The sequence below is a fragment of the Artemia sp. Qi Xiang Cuo genome, chromosome 7 (assembly GCF_049724085.1).
Source record: "Artemia sp. Qi Xiang Cuo chromosome 7, ASM4972408v1, whole genome shotgun sequence".
Taxonomy (NCBI): domain Eukaryota; kingdom Metazoa; phylum Arthropoda; class Branchiopoda; order Anostraca; family Artemiidae; genus Artemia; species Artemia sp. Qi Xiang Cuo.
This window is the reverse complement of record NC_142800.1, coordinates 18,730,211-18,754,837: the sequence shown is the minus strand read 5'-3', so window position 1 is coordinate 18,754,837 and position 24,627 is coordinate 18,730,211.

The following is a 24,627-nucleotide window of genomic DNA, read 5'->3' as shown; positions in this document are numbered from 1 at the left end:
CTAAAAAATTTGATTGGATGTGTTTGGGGAAAAGGTGGGCGAGAGAGGGGGGTTAGTTGCCCTCAAACCACTTTCGGCTATATAAAAGGGCACTAGACCTTTGAATTTCCAATCGAATGACCCTTTTTTCAAGTTTCTACGACAAAGATTTCAATAAAAACATATATGCCCCCAGGGCACAACTTACAACCCTTGCCCTGAAGGCTGTGGGGGAGTTTCCTCCTCAAAAATATATTTTCTAACTGTAAATCAACTACGCTGAACAAAATGGCTATCTCAAAATTTTGATAGGATGTGTTTCGGGAAATGGTGGGTGTGGGGGGGGGGGCAGTTTTGAGCTAGTCCCCCCGGTGGAGGATGCTGTTGGACACCGATTTTTCTTACTGAAGTACTTCGTGATATTTTAAATTGCCCTCCCTGACGACTTCGCCCTGACGCCTTGCCTTGCCCTTGCCTTGCTTAAAAGCCTTGCCCTGACGACTTCGGGAAGAGTGTCCTGCTCAAAGGTATAATTTTCTGAACTTTAAACTGCGTGGAAAAAAATGGCTATCTCAAAATGTTAATTGGATGTGTTTGGGGAAATGGTGGGCGTGGAAGGGGTGTTAGTTGCCTTCCAATTACTTTCGACAGGGCACTAGCCGTTTCAATTTCTAATCGAATGAGCCCTTTATGAAGTTTCTACGACAACACGTTCTATGAAAACCTTATTTGCCCCCAGGGAATAAACTACAACCCTTGCCCTGAGGGCTTTGAGGGGGTTATCATCCTCAAAAAACTAATTCACAGAACTTAAAACTACGTTGAATAAAATGGCTATCTCAAAATTTTGATTGGATGTGTTTGGAGAAATGGTGGGTGTTAGAAAGGAGTTAGTTGTCCTTCCATCGCTTTTGAATATGAAAAAGGGAATAAGATCTTTGAATTTCCATTCGAATGAGCCTTTTTTGAAGTTTTTACGACAACGCCTTCTACCAAATCCTTATATGCCCCCAGGGCATAACTTACAACCCTTGCCCTGAAGGCTGTGGGGGAGTTTCCTCCTCAAAAACATATTTTCTAACTGTAAATCAACTACGCTGAACAAAATGGCTATCTCAAAATTTTGATTGGATGTGTTTGGGGGAACAATGGGCGTGGGGGGGGGGGGGCAGTTGCCCTCCAATCACTTTCGACTATTATAAAGCGCATTAGCTCTTTGAATTTCCAATTGAATGAGCCTTTTTTGAAGTTTCTGCGACAACGCCTTCTATAAAAACCTTATATACTCCCAGGGCATAACTTACAACCCTTGCTCTGAAGGCTGTGGGGGAGTGTCCTCCTCAAAAACGTATTTTCTATCTGGAAATCAAATAAGCTAAACAAAACGGTTATCTCAAAATTTTTATTGGATGTGTTTGGGGAAATGATGGGCGTGGGGGGGGGGGGCATTTTTGAGCTAATCCCCCCGGTGGAGGATGCTGTTGGACACCGATTTTTCTTACTGAAGTACTTCGTGATATTTTAAATTGCCCTCCAATCACTTTCGACTATTAAAAAGGGCACTAGCCCTTTGAATTTCCAATTGAATGAGCCTTTTTTGAAGTTTCTACGACAACGCCTTCTATAAAAACCTTATATACCCCCAGGGCATAACTTAAAACCCTTGCTCTGAAGGCTCTGGGGGAGTGTCCTCCTCAAAAACGTATTTTCTATTAGTAAATCAACTACGCTGAACAAAATGGCTATCTCAAAATTTTTATTGGATGTGTTTGGGGAAATGATGGGTGTGGAGGGGCAGTTTTGAGCTAATCCCCCCGGTGGAAGATGCTGTTGGACACCGATTTTTCTTACTGAAGTACTTCGTGATATTTTAAATTGCCCTCAAATCACTTTCGAATATTAAAAAGGGCACTAGCCCTTTGAATTTCCAATTGAATCAGCTTATTTGGAAATTTCTACGACACCGCTTTCTATAAAAACCTTATATACCCCCAAGGCATAACTTACAACCCTTGCCCTGAGGGCTGCGGGGAGTTTCCTCCTCAAAAACATAATTTCTATCTGGAAATCAACTACGCTCAACAAAATGGCTATCTCAAAATTTTGATTGGATGTGTTTCGGGAAATGGTGGGTGTGAAAGGGGTGTTAGTTGCCTTACAATCATTTTCGACTATTAAAAAGGGCACAAGTAGGGTGTATCTATGGAATTTGCTTGCAGGTATAGGAATTCCCATGTTATTTGCCTGCAGCTATAGGACCATGCTATTTTAAGGGCTTATGTTCCCTCCCATGCTATTCGAAGGGTTTATGTTCCCCCATGCTATTATAGGAGCTTATGTTCCCTCCCATGTTATTCTAAGGGTTTATGTTCCCTCCCATGCTATTCTAAGGGCTTATGTTACCTCCTATGCTATTCTAAGGGTTCATATTCCCTCCCATGCTATTTTGGCCTTCCATTTCTATGGATGCCCTAGGAAAACATTTTGTATGGAAGCTATACACCTTTTCAAAGAGAGTGAGTAAAAAGGGTTAAAGTAATTAGCAATTACGAGCGGGGATTCCCCGCTGTTTTTTTTTTAAATCGAAAACTAGAGATTGTCAAATTGCGTATTTAGGAATGCTTTTGTAGGAAAAGGTGTCAATCACCCATGTGTTATCCACAGTTCCATTTTTGAAGTCCGTGCTATCAAGAGTGGTTTCTCATTTTTTTTGGACAATTGCCTTTAGCCGTCTATAGTTTGATATGAATGTGTCGGTAGATAGGATTTGCGAATTTGATCCTATTAAGGTGGAGAAAAATAGAAAAGGGTTTAGCATTTGCGAATACTTCGATGTGTTGTCAATTTAAAATAGTTTAGAAATAAAAAAATTTAACAAGAACTGGCTGAAAAGTGTTTTAGGGGAGATGGGATGATTGTGTTCTGTATAATACACAAGTGATGTTTGAACAGTGTTGTCAATTCAAAATAGAGTTTAACGTTATAGTATACTAAAAAGTTGATACTAAGAGAGATGTAGATGGCAAGAAAAGAATTTTAATAATGAAATTCAGACGAAACCTTAGAAATCCTTGCAAATCAAATAGTAAGGTGTATGTGAGTACGAACCATCAAGGATCATAAGCACCAACGACCCTAACCAGCAGAGAAATCAACCCCCCAAAGGTCCCTTACCCCCAAACTCGAAGGGTTCCCCCTCCCTCCAACTTTTTGCCCCCTCCCCATTTTTTTTTTTATTTTTTTTTACATGATATATTTTTTCAAATTTTTTTTTAAATTTATTAGAATGAGATGAAAAAAAAATAAATTAATTAGTGTTTTGTCGTGGTTTACCTTGTAACAGTTACATTCTCTTTATTTTTCAAAGTTCATTTTGAATTTCTTTCATTCAAATGGAAGAGATGGATTATTTCAGTAGTGTTTTGTTGTGCTTTACCTTGTCACTGTTACATTCTCTTGATTTTTCAAAGTTCATTTTGGATTTCTTTCGTTGAAATACAAGAGTTGGAATATTTCGGTAGTGTCTTGTTGTGCTTTACCTTGTCACAGTTAGATTCTCTGTATTATTACATTTTCATTTTGATGTTATTTAATTAAAATGAATAGCTGATATAGTTAAGTACAGTTTCTCCTTGGGTTTAATTTCCAAAGTTAAATTATCTTAATTTTTAAAAGTTCGTTTTGGATTTCTTTAGTTGAAATGAAAGACTCGCAATATTTCAATAGTGTTTTTGTTGTGCTTTACCTTTTCACAGCTACATTCTCTTGATTTTTCAAAGTTCATTTTGGATTTTTTTCTTTGAAATGCAAGAGTTGGAATATTTCAGTATTGTCTTGTTGTGCTTTACATTGTCACAGTTACATTCTCTTGATTTTTCAAAGTTAATTTTGGATTTCTTTCGTTTAAATGAAAGATTTGGAATATTTCAGTAGTGTTTGTTGTTTTTTACCTTGTCACAGTTACATTCTCTTGATTTTTCAAAGTTCATTTTGAATTTCTTTCGTGAAGTGCAAGAGTTTGAATATTTCAGTAGTTTTTTGTAGTGGTTTACCTTGTCACAGTTACATTCTCTTGATTTTTTCGAAGTTCATTTTGGATTTCTTTCGTTGAAATGCAAGAGTTGGAATATTTCAGTAGTGTTTTGTAGTGGTTTACCTTGTCACAGTTACATTTGCTTGATTTTTCAAAGTTCAATTAAGATTTCTTTCCTTGAAATGCAAGAGTTGGAATATTTCAGTAGTGTTTTGTTGTGCTTTACCTTGTCACAGTTACATTCTCTTGATTTTTCAAAGTTCATTTTGAATTTCTTTCGTGAAACGCAAGAGTTGGAATATTTCAGTAGTGTCTTGTTGTGGTTTACCTTGTCACAGTTACATTCTCCTGATTTTTCAAAGTTCATTTTGGATTTCTTTCGTTGAAATGCAAGAGTTTGAATATTTCAGTAGTTTCCTGTTGTGCTTTACCTTGTCACAGTTACATTCTCTTGATTTTTCAAAGTTCATTTTGATATTCTTTCGTTGAAATGCAAGAGTTGGAATATTTCAGTAGTGTTTTGTCGTGGTTTACCGTCTCAAAGTCACATTCTCATGATTTTTCTAAGTTTATTTTGTATTTATTTCACTGAAATGCAAGAGTTGAAATATTTCAGTAGTGTGTTGTGGTGGTTTCGATTGTCACAGTTACATTCTCTTGATTTTTCAAATTTCATTTTGAATTTCTTTCGTAAAACGTAAGAGTTGGAATATTTCAGTAGTGTCTTGTTGTGCTTTACCTTGTCATAGTTACATTCTCTTGATATTTCAAAGTTCATTTTGGATTTCTTTCGTTGAAATGCAAGAGTTGGAATATAAAATAAAATTGACAAAATGTAAATTTAAGAATGAATAAATTCATTATCAACATCCTTTGTCGGATATGTAGGATAAAATTGACAAAATCTAAGTATCAGAGTGAATATTTTTTTTATCAACATCCTTTGCCAGATACATCGAATAAAATTGATAAAATATAAGTGTAAAAGTGAATAAATATTTCTATCCGCATCCCTTGTCAGATACATCAAATAAAACAGACAAAATCTAAATTTAAGAACGAATAAATGCTTTAACAACATCCTTTATCAGATATGTCGGATAAAATTGACAAAATCTAAGCATCAGAGTGATTAAATTCTATATAAACATCCTTTTCTCGGATACATAGGATAAAATTGACAGAATCTAAGTGTCAGTGTGAATAATTTTTTTTATCAACATCCTTTTGTCAGAAACATCAAATAAAATTTACAAAATCTAAGCATCAGAGTGACTAAATTCTATATCAACATCCTTTTCTCGGATACATAGGACAAAATTGACAAATTCTAAGTGTTAGAGTGAATAATTTTTTTTATCAACATCCTTTGGCAGACAAATCGAATAAATTCATTATCAACATCCTTTGTCGGAAATGTCGGATAAAATTGACAAAATATAAGTGTCAGAGTGAATAAATTTTTTTATCAACATCATTTGTCAGATACATAAAAAAAAATTGACCAAATCTAAATTTCAGAATGAATAAATGCTTTAACAACATCATTTATCAGATATGTCGGATAAAATTGCCATAATCTAAGCATCAGAGTGACTAAATTCTATATCAACATCTTTTTCTCAGATACGTAGGATAATATTGACAAAATTTAAGTATCAGAGTGAATAATTTTTTTTATCAACATCCTTTGTCAGATACATCGGATAAAATTAACCAAATCTAAATTTCAGAATGAATAAATTCATTATCAACATTCTTTGTCGGATATGTTGGATAAAATTGACAAAATCTAAGTATCAGAGTGAATATTTTTTTAACAACATCCTTTGTTAGATACAAAAAATTAAATTGTTAAAATATAAGTATCAAAGCGAATAAATTTTTTTTATCAACCTCTTTTGTCATATATGTAAAACAAAATGGACAAAATCAAAATTACAGAATAACTAAATTTTTTAACAATATCCTTTATCGAATATATCAGATAAAATTGACAAAATCTAAGTATCAGAGTGCCTAAATTCTATATCAACATCCTTTTCTCTGATACATAGGATAAAATTGACATAATCTAAGTGTCAGAGTGAATAAATTTTTTTATCAACATCCTTTCCTCGGATACATAGGATAAAATTGACAAAATCTGAATTTCAGAATGAATAAATTCATTATCAACGTCCTTTGTCGGATATGTCGGATAAAATTGACAAAATCTAAATTTCAGAATGAATAAATGCTATAACAATATCCTTTGTTGGATATATCGGATAAAATTGACAAAATCTAAGTATCAGAGTGACTAAATTCTATATCAACATCCTTTTCTCAGATACATAGAATAAAATTGACATAATTTAAATGCCAGAGTGAATAATTTTTTTTTATCAACACCCTTTGTCAGATACATAAAATAAAATTTAAAAAATCTAAAATTCAGAATAAATAAATGCTTTAACAACATCCTTTATCTGATAAGTCGGATAAAATTGACAAATTTTAAGTATCAGAGTGACTAAATTCTATATCAACATCCTTTTCTCGGATACAGGTATCAGAGTGACTAAATTCTATATCAACATCCTTTTCTCGGATACATAGAATAAAATTGACAGAATCTAAGTGCCAGAGGGAATAATTTTTTTTATCAACATCATTTGTCAGATACATGAAATAAAATTGACAAAATCTAAATTTCAGAATAAATAAATGTTTTAACAACATCCTTTATCGGATATGTCGGATAAAATTGACAAAATCTAAGTATCAGAGTGACTAAATTCTATATCAACATCCTTTTCTCGGATACAGGTATCAGAGTAACTAAATTCTATATCAACATCCTTTTCTCGGATACATAGAATAAAATTGACATAATCTAAGTGCCAGACTGAATAATTTTTTTTTTATCAACACCATTTGTCAGATACATAAAATAAACTTGACAAAACATAAATTTCAGAATAAATAAATGCTTTAACAACATACTTTATCGGTTATGTCAGAAACAATTGACAAAATCTTAGTATCAGAGTGAATAAATTCTATATCAACATCCTTTTCTTGGATACATAGCATAAAATTGACAAATTCTAAGTGTTAGAGTGAATAATTTTTTTTTTATCAACATCTTTTGCCAGATACATCGGATAAAATTGACAAAATCTAAGTATCATAGGGAATAAATTCATTATAAACATCTTATTTCCGATATTTAATATAAAATTGACATAATCTAAGCATCAAAGTGAATAATTTTTTTTATCAACATCCTTTGTCAGATATATAGAATAAAATAGACAGAATCCAATTGTCAGAGTGAATAAATAGTTTTTATCAACATCTTTTGTCAGATGCATCGAATAAAAATTGACAAAATTTAAATATTAGAATGGATAAAGTCATTAACAGCTTCATTCGGAACATCTTCAAGAAAAATTTGACAACATTTAGATGTAAGAGAGATTAAGTTATACATCAACATTCGTCACCCGGATTCATGTATTAAAGTTGACAAAATCCAAGTATTAGAGCGAATAAATATTTTTTTCTACATCCTTTGCAAGTTACATCGGATAAAATTGACAAAATCTAAGTGTCAGAGTGACTAAATTCATTATCAACATCCTTTGTCGGATATGTCGGATAAAATTGATAAAATCTAAGTATCAGAGTGATTAAATTCCATATCAATATCATGTTCTTGGATACATGGGATAAAATTGACAATATATAAGTATCAGAGCGAATAAATGCTTTATCAACATCCTTTTAATGCATTATCAACATCATTCGTCAGCTAAATCAGGTAAAATTGACAAGAAAGATATGGAGTGTACACCGCGACGGCGCATACATAGTGAGAGTGACATGCAAAGTCGACATAGCTTTATTTCATTTTTTAAGGTTAATTTAGACGAGGTTACGCGCGCGCACGTAACCTCGTCGAAATTAAACTTAAAAAATGAAATAAAGCAATGTCGACTTTGCATATTTTATTTAACATATCCGACAATTGATGCTGAAGAAGCATAGAGTTTGTTACTTACTTACATTTTTTTCCCATAATTTCTTGAATTAAATTTCTGTATTGTGCATCCAAATGGGGAATTCAAGAAAGAGTTTGTTACTTACTTGCGATTTTTTCATAATTTCTTGAATAAAGTATCTGTATTGTGTATCCAAGGGGTGACTTCAAGAAAGAGTGTGTTGCTTAATTACAAATATTTTCATATTTTCTTGAATGAAATGTCTTCTTTGTGTATCCAAGAGGTGAATTCAAGAAAGAGTTTTTTACTTACTTACTTACCTACTTACAATTTTTTCATAATGACATAATGACATATTCAATAACGGATGTTGATAAAGAATTTATTCATTCTGATACCTAGATTTTGTCAATGTTACCTCATGTGCCTGACAATAGATGTATGCAAATTCCTTTTCTCAAATCTCCGATGTTTTAATTTACATTCTAAACTGTTGATATGCTAGCTTACTCTAAAAATAATGAAAATATAAAAATGTAATGCATAATATATTTTTAATGAAATAATGCTATGTAGAATATTAATACAAAATTATATTATGACACAAAGTCATACAAACGTTCACTCTTAAACATCCAGAAACGATGGTCCCATGATATGGAATAGTTTTTACCATGTCTAATGCATTTATCACGATCAGGTATGACCTTAGGTTTCCAGTGCGCGAAGAACCTGATCTCGTCTTCAGGACGATGATAAACCCCTTCAAATTTAGGACACTTAAATTCTTCTAGATTGAAAAGTAGAATCCTAGGGTCACACTTTTGAATTAAAACTTTATCTGTAGGTAAATTACCCTTTACATAGAGTGCTTCAACCCTGAAAAAGCTGCAAATTTCACTGACTTCCTCCTGGACATTTCTCAGTTCCTGACCACTATTATTAAGTGGTGTAATCACTCTATCGTAGAATCCCAGTCTGTTTATACGATGTAATGTAGTACTCCACAAGCTTTTATTATACTCATACATGTTGTAGTTCACTATCCAATGATAAAAGTCAATTTCTTCAAGTTCCATTGACAATAATCAAAATGCACATTCAAATATAACACCACAAGATGATTTTTTCAAACCGATAAATTATGTGTCATAGAGTCCTATCATCTTGGAAGGTATTAATGTACTTGTTAAGAAGAGAAATACATCATCAAACTTTTAGACCTTCGCTCAAGGTTGAATGGACTTATGGCTAAGGGGGGTGACTCCTAAAAGCATCTGAATTAATTTTTGGGAAGAGTCATAAAACCCTTAGAGTTCATTGCGGGGAGAAGTCATAGAACACTCGGTATCTCTTGCATGCAAATGAAGTCTGGAAATTGTATTTTTTTTTATAATTTCTGTATTGTGTATCCAAGAGGTGAATTCAAGAAAGATGTTTTGTCAATTTAAGATGCGTAAAAAAGAAAAAGATAAAAAATAGATAAAGTTGAATAATTTCGAAGGTTAAAAAAAAATATTTTTTTTATGAAAAAAGAAATATTTAATTATAATCATCAGTCCTCATCATTATGAGTATCCAAAACTGGACTTAAGTTTCACATTTCAACTAGAGAATTGTATTTTCCATAATTTTCTTACAAGAAACTAGAGTTTACGGTAAAAAAAAACCTTATTAGCTCAGATTTTAAGGAAATAGTTTTATTTTTCGATCCAGATATAGACTTAAGTTTCACATTTGAACCAGAGAATTGTATTTTCCATAATTTTCTTACAAAAAACTAGAGTTTACGGTAAAAAATCCTTAATAGCTCAGATTTTACGGAAATTGTGTGTCTGACAAGAGATGTACTCAAAATCCTTTTCTTCCATCTCTGATGTTTTAATGAATATTCTAAACGATTGATATAGTAGCTTGCATTTGAAAATAATTAACACACACCAATGTAATATTTTTAATGAAATAATACTATGTAGAATATTAATGCAAAAATATATTATGATACATTATTAAGAAAAATGATTAACTTTGGACATTTTGAAATTAAGAGAATGTAACTGTGACAAGGTAAAGCACAACAAAACACTATTGAAATATTCCAACTCTTGCATTTTAATGAAAGAAATTCAAAATGAACTATGAAAATCAACAGAATGTAACTGTGACAAGGTAAAGCACAAAAAAACACTACTGAAATATTCCGACTCTTGCATTTCACGACAGAAATTCAAAATAAACTTCAAAAAATCAACAGAATGTAACTGTGACAAGGTAAAGCACAACAAGTCACTACTGAAATATTCCAACTCTTGGCATTTCACGACAGAAATTCAAAATGAACTTTGAAAAATCATGAGAATGTAGCTGTGACAAGGTAAACCACGACAAGACACTACTGAAATATTCCAATTCTTGCATTTCACGAAAGAAATTCAAAATGAACTTTGAAAAATTAAGAGAATGTAACTGTGACAAGGTAAAGCACAACAAAACACTACTGAAATATTTCAACTCTTGCATTTCAATGAAAGAAATTCAAAATGAACTATGAAAATCAACAGAATGTAACTGTGACACGGTAAAGCACAACAACACACTACTGAAATATTCCGACTCTTGCATGTCACGAGAGAAATTCAAAATGAACTTCGAAAAATCAACAGAATGTAACTGTGACAAGGTAAAGCACAACAAGTCACTACTGAAATATTCCAACTCTTGCATTTCACGACAGAAATTCAAAATGAACTTTGAAAAATTAAGAGAATGTAACTGTGACAAGTTAAATCACAACAAAACACTAATTAAATATTCAAAATATTTAATTTAACTTAAATAAATTAAACATTAGCTATTAAAATCAACAGAATGTAACTGTGAAAAGTTAAAGCACAACCATACACTAATGAAATATTCCAACTCTTTCATTTCAACGAAAGAAATAAAAATTGAACTATGAAAATCAACAGAATGTAACTGTGACAAGATAAAGCACAACAAAACACTACTGAAATATTCCAACTCTTGCATTTCACGACAGAAATTCAAAATAAACTTCGAAAAATCAAGAGAATGTAACTGTGACAAGGTAAAGCACAACAAGTCACTACTGAAATATTCCAACTCTTGCATTTCACGACAGAAATTCAAACTGAACTTTGAAAAATCATGAGAATGTAGCTGTGACAAGGTAAACCACGACAAGACACTACTGAAATATTCCAATTCTTGCATTTCACGAAAGAAATTCAAAATGAACTTTGAAATATTAAGAGAATGTAACTGTGACAAGGTAAAGCACAACGAAACACTACTGAAATATTCCAAATCTTGCATTTCAATGAAAGAAATTCAAAATGATATATGAAAATCAACAGAATTTAACTTTGACAAGGTAAAGCACAACAAAACACTACTGAAATATTCCAAGTCTTGAATTTAACGAAATAAATTCACAATTAACTTCGAAAAATCAAGATAATGTAACTGTGACAAGGTAAAGCACAACAAGTAACTACTGAAATATTCCAAGTCTTGCATTTCAACGAAAGAAATCAAAAATGAACTTTGAAAAATCATGAGAATGTAGCTGAGACAAGGTAAACCACGACAAGACACTACTGAAATATTCCAATTCTTGCATTTCGCGAAAGAAATTCGAAATGAACTTTGAAAAATTAAGAGAATGTAACTGTGACAAGGTAAAGCACAACAAAACACTACTGAATTATTCCAAGTCTTGCATTTCAATAAAATAAATTCAAAATGAACTATGAAAATCAATAGAATGTAACTGTGACAATGTAAAGCACAACAAAACACAACTTAAATATTCCAACTATTGCATTTTACGACAAAAATTCAAAATGAACTTCGAAAAATCAACAGAATGTAACTGTGACAAGGTAAAGCACAAAAAGTCACTACTGAAATATTCCAACTCTTTCATTTCACGACAGAAATTCAAAATGAACTTTGAAAAATCATGATAATGTAGCTGTGACAAGGTAAAGCACGACAAGACACTAATGAAATATTCCAATTCTTGCATTTCACTAAAGAAATTCAAAATGAACTTTGAAAAATTAAGAGAATTTAACTGTGACAAGGTAAAGCAAAACAAAACACTACTGAAATATTCCAACTCTTGCATTTCAATGAAAGAAATTCAAAATGAACTATGAAAATCAACAGAATGTAACTGTGACAAGGTAAAGCACAAGAAAACACTACTGAATATTCCAACTCTTGCATTTCAATGAAAGAAATTCAAAATGAACTATGAAAATCAACAGAATGTAACTGTGACAAGGTAATGCACAACAAAACACTACTAAAATATTCCAACTCTTGCATTTCACGACAGAAATTCAAAATGAACTTCGAAAAATCAAGAGAATGTAACTGTGACAAGGTAAAGCACAACAAGTCACTGCTGAAATATTCCAACTCTTGCATTTCAATGAAAGAAATTCAAAATGAACTATGAAAATCAACAGAATGTAACTGTGACAAGGTAAAGCACAACAAAACACTACTGAAATATTACAACTCTTGCATTTCAATGAAAGAAATTCAAAATGAACTACGAAAATCAACAGAATGTAACTGTGACTAGGTAAGGCACAACAAAACACTACTGAAATATTCCAACTCTTGCATTTCACGACAGAAATTCAAAATGAACTTCGAAAAATCAAGAGAATGTAACTGTGACAAGGTAAAGCACAACAAGTCACTACTGAAATATTCCAACTCTTGCATTTCGCGACAGAAATTCAAAATGAACTTTGAAAAATCATGAGAATGTAGCTGTGACAAGGTAAACCACGACAAGACACTACTGAAATATTCCAATTCTTGCATTTCACGAAAGAAATTCAAAATGAACTTTGAAAAATTAAGAGAAAGTAACTGTGACAGGGTAAAGCACAACAAAACACTACTAAAATATTGCAACTCTTGCATTTCAATGAAAGAAATTCAAAATGAAATATGAAAATCAACAGAATGTAAATGTGACAAGGTAAAGCACAACAAAACACTACTGAAATATTACAACTATTGCATTTCACGACAGAAATTCAAAATGAACTTCGAAAAATCAAGAGAATGTAACTGTGACAAGGTAAAGCACAACAAAACACTACTAAAATATTCCAATTCTTGCATTTCAATGAAAGAAATTCAAAATGAACTATGAAAATCAACAGAATGTAACTGTGACAAGGTAAAGTACAACAAAACACTACTAAAATATTCAAACTCTTGCATTTCAAGTAAAGAAATTCAAAATCAACTTTCTGAGTATTTTTAGCTTTCTCTCCACCATTGACCCCCCCCCTCACCTGCCAGCAGAAATGGAGGAGGGAGGGGCCTCTGAGCCTTGCCCTGGAGGCAGATCCCATTTATTTTCGATTCTGAGTATTTTTCGTTTTCCCTCCAAATTGACACCCCCCCCCTCCCCTGACCGCAGAAATAGGGGAAGGAAGGGCCACTGAGCCGTCTCCAAGAGGCAGATCCCATTTATTTTCGATTCTGAGTATTTTTTGTTTTCCCTCCAAAATTGATCCCCCCCCCCCAGCCCTCAGAAATGGGGGAACCAAGGGCCTCTGAGCCTTCTCCTTGAGGCAGATCCCGTTTATTTTCGATTCTGAGTATTTTTGGTTTTCCCTCCAAAATTGACCCCCTCCCCCCCTCCCCTCCGAAATGGGGGAACGAAGGGAATGTTAAACTATTTTAAATTGACAACACTGTCCAAACATCACATGTGTATTATACAGTACACAATCACCCCATCCCCCCCAAAACACTTTTCAGCCATTTCTAGTTAAAATTTTTTATTTCAAGTAAATCCTTAATAGGATCAAATTCATGAATCCTACACTCCAATTCGCAAATCTCATTACCCCTTTTTAAATGTCAATCAAACAATTCTGATTGTAGTGTCCAAGTTTTTAATAACAAAGCCTACACACATGTACACATTATGCTTTCAAAAAACCAGTCTGGTTGAAAAATGCATGAACATTTTATACGGGATTTCAAGGACGAATAAAAAAGGGATGTTGAGTTACATAATTTTGTGCATGCTCCCAAAACATGTTTGACTACTTTATATCATACCAGTTTTTTTTTAAGAATGTGCACGTGAACTCATGACGTACATTCATTGTGCAATTGACAACAAAAACAGAAAAAAACCTGTTTGACCACATTATACACTGCCAAATAACTAGTCTGGTAATCCGTCTTGGAAAACTGCCAGGGACCATAAAGTGGGCAAATAACACAGGATGGAACAAAAAGTGGGCAAAGTATAACATAGATCCCTACTAACGCCTTCGATAAAAACCTTATATATCCCCAGGGCATCACTTACAACCCTTGCCCTGAAGGCCTTGGGGGAGTGTCCTCCTCAAAAACTTATTTCCTATCTGTAAATCAACTACGCTGAACAAAATGGCTATGTCATATTATTGATTGGATGTGTTGGGGAGAATGTTGGGCGGGGGGGGGCTAGTTGCCCTCAAATCATTTTCGACTATTAAAAAGGGCACAAGCCACTCCAATTTCCAATTGAATGAGCCCTTTTCGAAATTTCCACGACGACTTCTTCGATACGAAGTGCCTTACTCTAAAGGAAAAAAATAATAAATGATACATTGTGCCAATATCGTTCTTATATGCCCTCAGGGCATAACTTAAAACCCCTGCCCCGAGGCTTGGGGGGGACGTCCTCCTTAAAAACATATTTTCTGTCTGAAAATCAACTACGCTGGATGAAATGGCTATCTCAAAATTTTGATTGGATGTGTTCGGGGGAATGAGGGGCGGGGGGGGGCTAATTGCCCTCCAATCACTTTCGACTATTAAAAAGAGCACTATCCACTCCAATTTTCAATCGAATGAGCCCTTTCCGAAGTTTCTACGACAACTCCTTCGATACGGACTGCCCGGGTATGGAGAGAGGAAAAAAAATAATACATTGTGTCCAAATCGTTCTTTACTTAGGCAGCGCTATAACGCTGCCTATGATGTCTGCTTCTGAATACCCCAGATCCCGCAAAGCTAGCCATTCGTCAAAGTATCTTTCACTGGTTAAGAAAGAATCCAAATGTAAAATCCTCAGGATTTAGACTAGCTTAGAATAGACAATTTTTGGCTTGTCCCCAGACACCCAAATGTATATTCTCACTATGGCTCACTGTAATATGTGTGAAGATCAAAGTTTGGTGGTTTTCCACATTTAGCGAAATCAATTGTTCCAACTGCTATGTGAGACCAGTTTGAACTAGAAGATACTGATGAATGCGGTTCTAATAAAAAGATACACTCCCTTACGCAATATACTGTGTACCTAGTGGTGCTGATCACAAAATTATTTGGACTGTTTTCAAACTTCTGGATTTCAAATGTCTTGTTACCTCGAACCATTCCTCCAGTATATCTGGGTTCACAGTAAAACCTCAGATAAGGAGGAATTAGACCTGCAAAATCGCCCCCTCTTCTACTAACTTGAATAGCTTATTGACTTCGAAGTACAAGCAGGCCCTAGTCTATCCGCTTGTCTTGAAATGTTCCCTATAAACCATTTCAATATGTGAAATATGTACTCATGCATGCCCTGGTGACTATGCATCTGTTGTGGCCACTGTATATATAATTAGGAAGTAAGTTTACCGCAGATGATTTCTGGATCTTCATTCTCGGTGCGAACAGACAGCTCCTCCTACTTATTCATGCATTAGCGGGTTACTGTGTATGCGTCAATCAATGAGAAAGGGTTCGAAATTGCATTATTCGTAATTGCGAAAGCAGAAAAAAACTTGGTGATCAGGCCAAGTGGTTTGCAACTGTCCCATCTCACAGGTATGACTTAATTTATATACAAATTATGACTTAATCTATTATTTATATACAGTGGACTTAACTGATTGGCCTATTTAGGATTTCTGAAAAAGGGGTTGACGAAATTTGTGAAAATAAGGAATTTTTTCTTCTTCTAATAACTGGTGGAATAGATGTGATGGTTTCAGGGGCGGATCAGGACTTTTTTAGGGGGGGGGGGCAAAATAGGTCGATCCGATAAACTTAAGTTAGGAGCAAGTTTAATTAATGCAATCTTGCGTTAATTAGGTAAATAACACTACTTTAGACTACGTTAGGGGGGGGGGGGTGCCCCCATCACCCCCCCTCTGGATCCACCACTTGATGGTTTATCATTTTTTTTTCACGTCGTGATATTTATTTTCTCAGATTGTAGTTCCTGTGAAAGTCGAAAAAGGCTAATTACCTATTTTGGCGGAAGGCCGAGATAAGACTAGTTACGTTTTCAATCAATGTATGGGCAGACCTTTCCTGAACTTCAAAGAATAAACCCCTCTGTTTGAAAATCTTTGCACTTTGTGAATTTAGATAGCGATAAGGGCTCCTGATTGAGACCAATTTTAGGACTTGGGTTCTAATTATTGGTTGCTGTGGTAAAAGTTGCCACAATAGCCCTATCCAAGAAAATACCAAACGTCTGTTAAGAGGTGTTTTTCGTAAAATTCTTAGGAAGTTTTCAGAAAATTGAAGGACATCACACATTTTAGTGGCATATCCAAAATGTTACGGGGCTTTACGCTAGAAAAGCTCCTATTATAGAATATTCTTCCAGTTTGTTTACCAAAAAATAAATAAAATGCATTTCTTACTGCTGAGTCTGTATAATCTTAGACCTTCTACGGCACAATTTCTAAAATATTTCTGAAACTTTTTTCTAAAGGGGATACATTTTTAGCTATATATTTCAAAGATATCAGCTACTTAATTTTACATTTGATTTTCCAGGGCAACAGAATGACTAGCAGTATGTGGCCCGGAGGATATTTTGAGAAAGCCCGATTTTACTACTTATACAAGGAAGTATGCCATTGTATGCAACCGCCATTTTGGCCCATTCCTTTTTCGTAAAGTTTTCGTAGTATATATATATATATATATATATATATATATATATATATATATATATATATATATATATATATATATATATATATATATATATATATATATATATATATATATATATATATATACATACACACACACACACACACACATATATATATATATATATATATATATATATATCGGAGCGTACAAACAGCTCCTCTCATTTGATCTGCCATTAGCGGTCCAATTACCCTGGAACACGTATTTTAGCAGAAACTTTCTCAAAATGCTTTTAAAACCAACTCGAGACTTCGAAACCTACTTGTAATTCCTATAAACATCTGAACTAATTTTATATATATATATATATATATATATATATATATATATATATATATATATATATATATATATATATATATATATATATATATATATATATATATATATATATATATATATATATATATATATATATATATATATATATATATATATATATATATATATATATATATATATATATATATATATATATATATATATATATATATATATATATATATATATATATAATATTGGCGCGTACAAACAGCTCCTCTCATTTGATCCGCCATCAGCCGTCCAATTATCCTGGAACACGTATTTTGGCAGAAAGTTTTTCAAAATGCCTTTGAAACCAACTTGAGTCTTCGAAACCTACTTTTAATTCCTAAAAACATCTAATAATAACATTGCACTTCTAATTACCGATTTTCATATATGTATTGGAATTATTAATATAAAATTAGTCTCTTCAAAATTTAGTGTTACAACCTTGAAGCCAAGTTTCGCGTTCAAAAGAAATCTGACTTGTCTACCCGTGAAAAGATCTAATGTCGCTTATGTTTATACGTTCTCTGGAGCACTCGCACCTCGGTCCGGGTTTTTATAATGGGTGAGATAGGGAAAGATCATAATGCTAATTATATATACAGTGGTTGTGGCCCATAGGCACCACTAAATTCCACGACTAATAAGGCATAGGGTGACAATTAAGCAGCACTAAAGAGGAGATTGAGATGACTTATAAAGTACCCACGCGGTTCTGCAATGGGAGTTTTCTTTGTGGGATGCAATGGGAGACTCAGAAAAGCACCAGAACGTAATAGTTGTTAACAACAAAAATCACACTACCAAAATAGTTCAAAATGTCTAGTTGAGACAAACCGCGACTTAACCTTCATTGCAAGAAGGAAATATACCAATCAAAGCAATGTAAATCCCTTATAAACGTTGGATGTTACCAAAGGGCAATGAAGACAAAATAAAATTGTCCATACACGTAAGAATATTGTCTGTGTAATTTGAAAATTTAGAACGATATAAGTAAAAGTTTGTATTAACAAACTTAAAAGACCCTTGTTAAAATGGAGGTGGAAAATGGTTAAAATGGTGTGGTCATTGTGCCATTTCCCTCTGTCATTTCCTCTTTACAAGTCCACGGGAAAGCTGGTTAAAACCAAAAGACCAGAGTCAAGGCCCTTGGCTTTTGTTTGATTTTTAAACATTAGTGAAAAGAGTGAAGAGGTTCCCCACTTCTCTAGTCATACAGATAATATTTTTGATTGAATAAACTATTCAAAACTCAAAATCTCTCGCATTTTTTAGACCTTCGACAAGACCAAATTTGTAAGATCAGATATTATCCTAGAGAAGATACTAAAATCTCTCTGTGCTAAGCTAGCTTGAACATTTAACATGTTTGTTTTGACTGTGCTTTCGCTCTGGATGCTTCTTCAAACTTAGAAACACTATTTATCATCTCTTTAAAGTTTCGGTCCTAGAATTGGGGAGGTCTACAAGAGCGGTCCCAACGCAACACGATAAAAATACCTTAAATCAAATGTTAAATAGCGATTGACAGTCTGGATTCTGAAGGAAATTAAATAACAAACACAAGTTTTTTAAGCTGAAAGTAAGGAGCAACCTTAAAAATGAAAACAACTATACATTATACCGTATGTGAAAGGGGCTGTCCCTTTATAAACACTTCGCTCTTTACGCTAAATTTTTTTACTGTTTAAAAAAATAGAGTTGTGAGATAGAGTCAAACTTTAGCGTAAAGAGTAAGGCGTTGAGGAGGGGACAGCCCCTTTCATATACGGAATAATTTCTGTTCGTTTTAAGTTTTAATGTCGCTCCTTACTTTCAGTTTAAAAAACTTGTTTTTTCTTATTGAATTTTTGTTAGTTAATGCAGCTTTTATTTTGGCTCGCCGTCATTGAATAAGTAAACAAAATTTGCATAAAAATTTTACTTTTGTTTTGCTAAATGGATGTCTCTTAATTTGGTTATGACATAATTTACAAATTAACTTACATAACGAACTTCTATATTCATATATTTTTCTTCTGGCAAAAAATACAAAGTTGCACATTTTTACAAATATGAGCATGAAACCTATGAATTAGGTTTTTCTGATACGCTGAATCTGAAGGTGTGATTTTCATTAAAATTCTTTCACTTGTAGGGGATATTTCCCCCCTCTTTAAAAAATCGGGTAAATTTTCTCAGGCTCGTAGCCTTTGATGAGTAATACTAAACTTAATAAAATTTATATATTTAGAATCAGCATTAAACACATTCTTTTGATACATTTATTGACATCAAATTCCGTTTTTAAAAGTTTCGATTACTATTGAGCCGTATCGCTTGTTTTTTTTATTGTTTTTTTTATTACGTATATGCTATTACGTATATGAGGGGGTTCTCCCCTTAGTCAATACCATGCTCTTTACGTTAAAAGTTAAAAAAAATTTTGATTCACATACCCCTGAATCACAAAGGCCGTTTAATTAGAATAGATAGCTCTTTTGAAAGCACTAAAAAAAACTGTAGCGTAAAGAGCGAGGTATTGACTTGGGGGAGAACCCCCTCACATACGTTATAATATCTGTTTGTTTTAAGTTCTAATGTTGCTTCTTACTTTCAGTTGAAAAACCTTATTTTTTTATATTTAATTTCTGATTGTTTTTTAAATAATGCTTGGAAATCCGGCACCCCCTTCATAGAAACTTCCCCTACCCCAAAGAAACATCCTCCACGGAAAGATTCTCCAGAATAACCCCCTCCTCTAGCCCCCCCCCCCTCCAGAAAAAAAAAATCCTTCCTGAAAATGTCTGTATACTTCCCAATAACCAATAAATAATCCTGGCAAGTCCGGCGCCCCCTTCATGGCAATTTCCCTTCCCCCATGAAAACTTCCTTCATGGACAGATCCTCCAACGTAACCCCCCCCCCCCCCACTACCAGAAAAAAACCCTCCTGAAAACTTCTGTATACTTCCCAATAACCAATACTGTATGTTATTATTGGGTAAAGTTCATAACTTTTAGCTCTCCCCCTGGGGACTTCGGGGGATTAAGTCATTCTAAAAGACATATTTATCGTATATTCGACCATGCTGAACAAAATGGCTATCTCAAAATTTTGATCGGGTGACTTTGGGAAAAAAATAAGCTTGGGAGGGGGCCTAATTGCCCTCCAGTGTTTTTGGTCACCTAAAAAGGGCACTAGAACTTTTAATTTTCGTTCCAATGAGCCCTCCCACGGTATTCTACGACCACTGGGTCGATACGATCACCCCTGGGGAAAAAAACAACAACAAAAAAACAAATAAACACGCATCCGTGAGTAGAGGTGACCCTATTGACCCGGGACGAACACATGTGCTGCCATCTACAATTTAGTTTAATGCTGACGGGACATAATTTATTCAAGGATTATCGATCGAGTCTAATGTGGGTGTGTCAAGGTCAATCGATCTGTTGTTGTTTGACCACGTGCGAATGACATGAGGGGTGATTTACATAATCGCTAGGGGGAATTGTTGATTCACGAAGAGGGAATTAGGAAACATTAAGGCTTCTTTAATCTGTGATTTACATAATCGATAGGGGAAATTATTGATTCACGAAGGGGAGAATTATGAAACAAACATGGCTTCATTGTTGTTTGGTTAGCTTAACCTGAGAAAATTGATTTACATAATCGGCGGGGAAATTATTGATTCACGAAGAGGGAATTAAGAAACATTAAGGCTTCTTTAATCTTTAGGCCTGAGGGATTTATTTATTATTGTTGTTTTTGGACAAGTGCATGCCATAAACCACGTGGTGCTGTCACGAGTCAGAACACCTGTGCTGTCGACCTCAATTCACCTATCGTGAATCAATAATTCCCCTTAGAAACAACAAATTAATTTCCCTTTCTTGACAGATCAATCAATCAATGACATCATCTGTCAGACTTTAAAAATTTTCGCCTAGAAACATTTCTCCAGGAATAGATCCATGGTCATTAATGTCTTTGCCTCGGGAACAGTTCTACTGGTCGAACTCCAAAGGATATTAATAACCAAAAGCCATGGAAACAATTAGGCAAGAAACATCTTAGCGATGAATTGTTTTAGCGTGCGAGAAGGTTTCCTATTAATTTGAAACGCGTTAGCACAGAGATGCCAATAACAAAGGAACACGCTGAATTTGCGTTTAGGGATTATTTGGGCGAAACCGTTTTAGACAGGTAATGGAACTATTTCGGCGAAACAGATAGAGACATTTTAAAAGAATATTTTTGAAGAGATTTTAGAAGAGAATTTAATGGTGAAACTCTGTGGTCGTTATAATACACAAGTTTCATTTGAACAGTGTTGTGAGGTCCTCTAACCCAACCCCAAAGGGTTCCAATCCTCATACCCCACCCCCCAAGGAAGCCCCCCGGTCCTCCAAGGGCCCCCGGGCTCCCAAAGGCCCTCCACCGGTCCCCAAATGTCCCCCAGGCCCCCAACTGCCCCCCCCGGACACTCAAAGGTCCCCCAAGCTCCCAAAGGGCCACCGGCACCCCCAAAGGCCCACCCCAGACCCTCAACGGCCATCCCCGGGCCCCCCAAAGGCCCATCGAGCTCCCAAAGGACCAACGGGGTCCCAAAGGCCATCCACCGGTCCCCAAATGTCACCCAGACACCCAAAGGCCCTCCCTGTGCCCCAAAGGCCCTCCCCGTGACCCCCGCCTCCTCCTCCTCCCACCTCCTCCTCCTCCCACCTCCTCCTCCTCCCCACCTCCTCCTCCTCCTCCTCCTCCCACCTCCTCCTCCTCCTCCTCCTCCTCCCACCTCCTTCCTCCTCCTCCTCCCTCCTCCTTCTACCTCCTCCTCCCACCTCCTCCTCCCCTCCCCTTCCCCCCCCATTCCCTCATCATTTTTTATACTTTTTTGTGCATTGAGACACAGAACGACCCCCTGCCCCCGGCCCCTCCCCCTCCAAAGGTCTGATTTTTTCAAAGTTCATTTTGAATTTCTTTCATTGAAATGCAAGAGTTGGAATATTTCAGTAGTGTTTGGTTGTGGTTTACCTTGTCACAGTTACATTTTCTTGATTTTTCAAAGTTCATTTTGAATTTCTTTCGTTGAAATGCAAGAGTTGGAATATTTCAGTAGTGTGATGTTGTAGTTTACCATGTCACAGTTACATTCCCCTAATTTTTCAAAGTTCATTTTGAATTTCTTTCGTTGAAATGCAAGAGTTGGAATATTTCACTAGTGTGATGTTGTAGTTTACCCTGTCACAGTTACATTCCATTAATTTTTGATAGTCCATTTTGAATTTCTTTCGTTGAAATGCAAGAGTTGGAATATTTCAGTAGTGTTTGCTTGCGGTTTACCATGTCACAGTTACATTTTCTTTATTTTTCAAAGTTCATTTTGAATTTCTTTCGTTGAAATGCAAGAGTTGGAATATTTCAGTAGTGTGATGTTGTAGTTTACCATGTCACAGTTACATTCACTTAATTTTTCAAAGTTCATTTTGAATTTCTTTCGTTGAAATGCAAGAGTTGGAATATTTCACTAGTGTGATGTTGTAGTTTACCCTGTCACAGTTACATTCCCATAATTTTTCATAGTCCATTTTGAATTTCTTTCATTGAAATGCAAGTGTTGGTATTTTTCAGGAGTGTTTTGTTGCGTTTTACCTTTTCACAGTTACATTTTCTTTATTTTTCAAAGTTCATTTTGAATTTCTTTCCTTGAAATGCAAGAGTTGGAATATTTCAGTAGTGTTTGGTGGTGGTTTACCTTGTCACAGTTACATTTTCCTGATTTTTCAAAGTTCATTTTGAATTTCTTTCGTTGAAATGCAAGAGTTGGAATATTTCAGTAGTGTTTGGTTGCGGTTTACCTTGTCACAGTTACATTCCCTTAATTTTTCAAAGTTCATTTTTAATTTCTTTCGTTTAAATTAAAGAGTTGTACTATTTCACTAGTGTTTGGTTGTGGTTTACCTTGTTACAGTTACATTCCCTTAATTTTTCTTAGTTCATTTTGAATTTCTTTCGTTGAAATGCAAGAGTTGGAATATTTCACTAGTGTTTGGTTGTGGTTCACCTTGTCACAGTTACATTTTCTTGATTTTTCAAAGTTCATTTTGAATTTCTTACATCGAAATGCAAGAGTTGAAATTTTTAAGTTGTGTTTTGTCGGGGTTTTCCTTTTCACAATTACATTCCCTTGATTTTTCAAATTTCATTTGTATTTCTTTCATTGAAAAGCAAGAGTTGGAATATTTCACTAGTGTGTGGTTTCGGTCTACAATGTCACAGGTACATTCCCTTAATTTTTCAATTTTCATTTTGAATTTCTTTCACTGAAATTCAAGAGTTGGAATATTTCAGTATTGTTTGGTAGCGGTTAAACTTGTAACAGTTACATTTTCTTTATTTTTAAAAGTTAATTTTGAATTTCTTTCATTGAAATGCAAGAGTTGGAATATTTCAGTAGTGTTTGGTCGTGGTTTACCTTGTCACAATTACATTCCCTTAATTTTTCAAAGTTCATTTGAATTTCTTTCATTGAAATGCAAGAGTTGGAATATTTCAGTAGTGTTTTGTAGAGGTATAACATGTCACAGTTACATTCGCTTAATTTTTCATAGTTCATTTTGAATTTCTTTCGTTGAAATGCAAGAGTTGGAATATTTCACTAGTGTTTGGTTGCGGTTTACCATGTCACAGTTACATTTTCCTGATTTTTCAAAGTTAATTTAGAATTTATTTCATTGAAATGCAAGAGTTGGAATATTTCACTAGTGTTTGGTTGTGGTTTACCATGTCACAGTTACATTTTCCTGATTTTTCAAAGTTTATTTTGAATTTCTTTCATTGAAATGCAAGAGTTGGAATATTTCAGTAGTGTTTGGTTGTGGTTTACCTTGTCACATTTACATTTTCTTGATTTTTCATAGTTCATTTTGATTTTATATCTTTTAAGTGAAAGAGTTTGAATATTTAAGTAGTGTGTTGTTGTTGTTTACCTTGTCATAGTTACATTTTCTTGATTTTTCAAAGTTCATTTTGAATTTCTTTCATTGAAATGCAAGAGTTGGAATATTTCAGTAGTGTTTGCTTGTGGTTTACCTTGTCACAGTTACATTTTCTTGATTCTTCAAAGTTCTTTTTGAATTTCATTCGTTGAAATGCAAGAGTTGGAATATTTCAGTAGTGTTTGGTTGTGGTTTACCTTGTCATAGATACATTTTCTTGATTTTTCAAAGTTCATTTTGAATTTCTTTCGTTGAAATGCAAGAGTTGAAATATTTCAGTAGTGTTTGCTTGTGGGTTACCTTGTCACAGTTACATAGCAATGCGTAA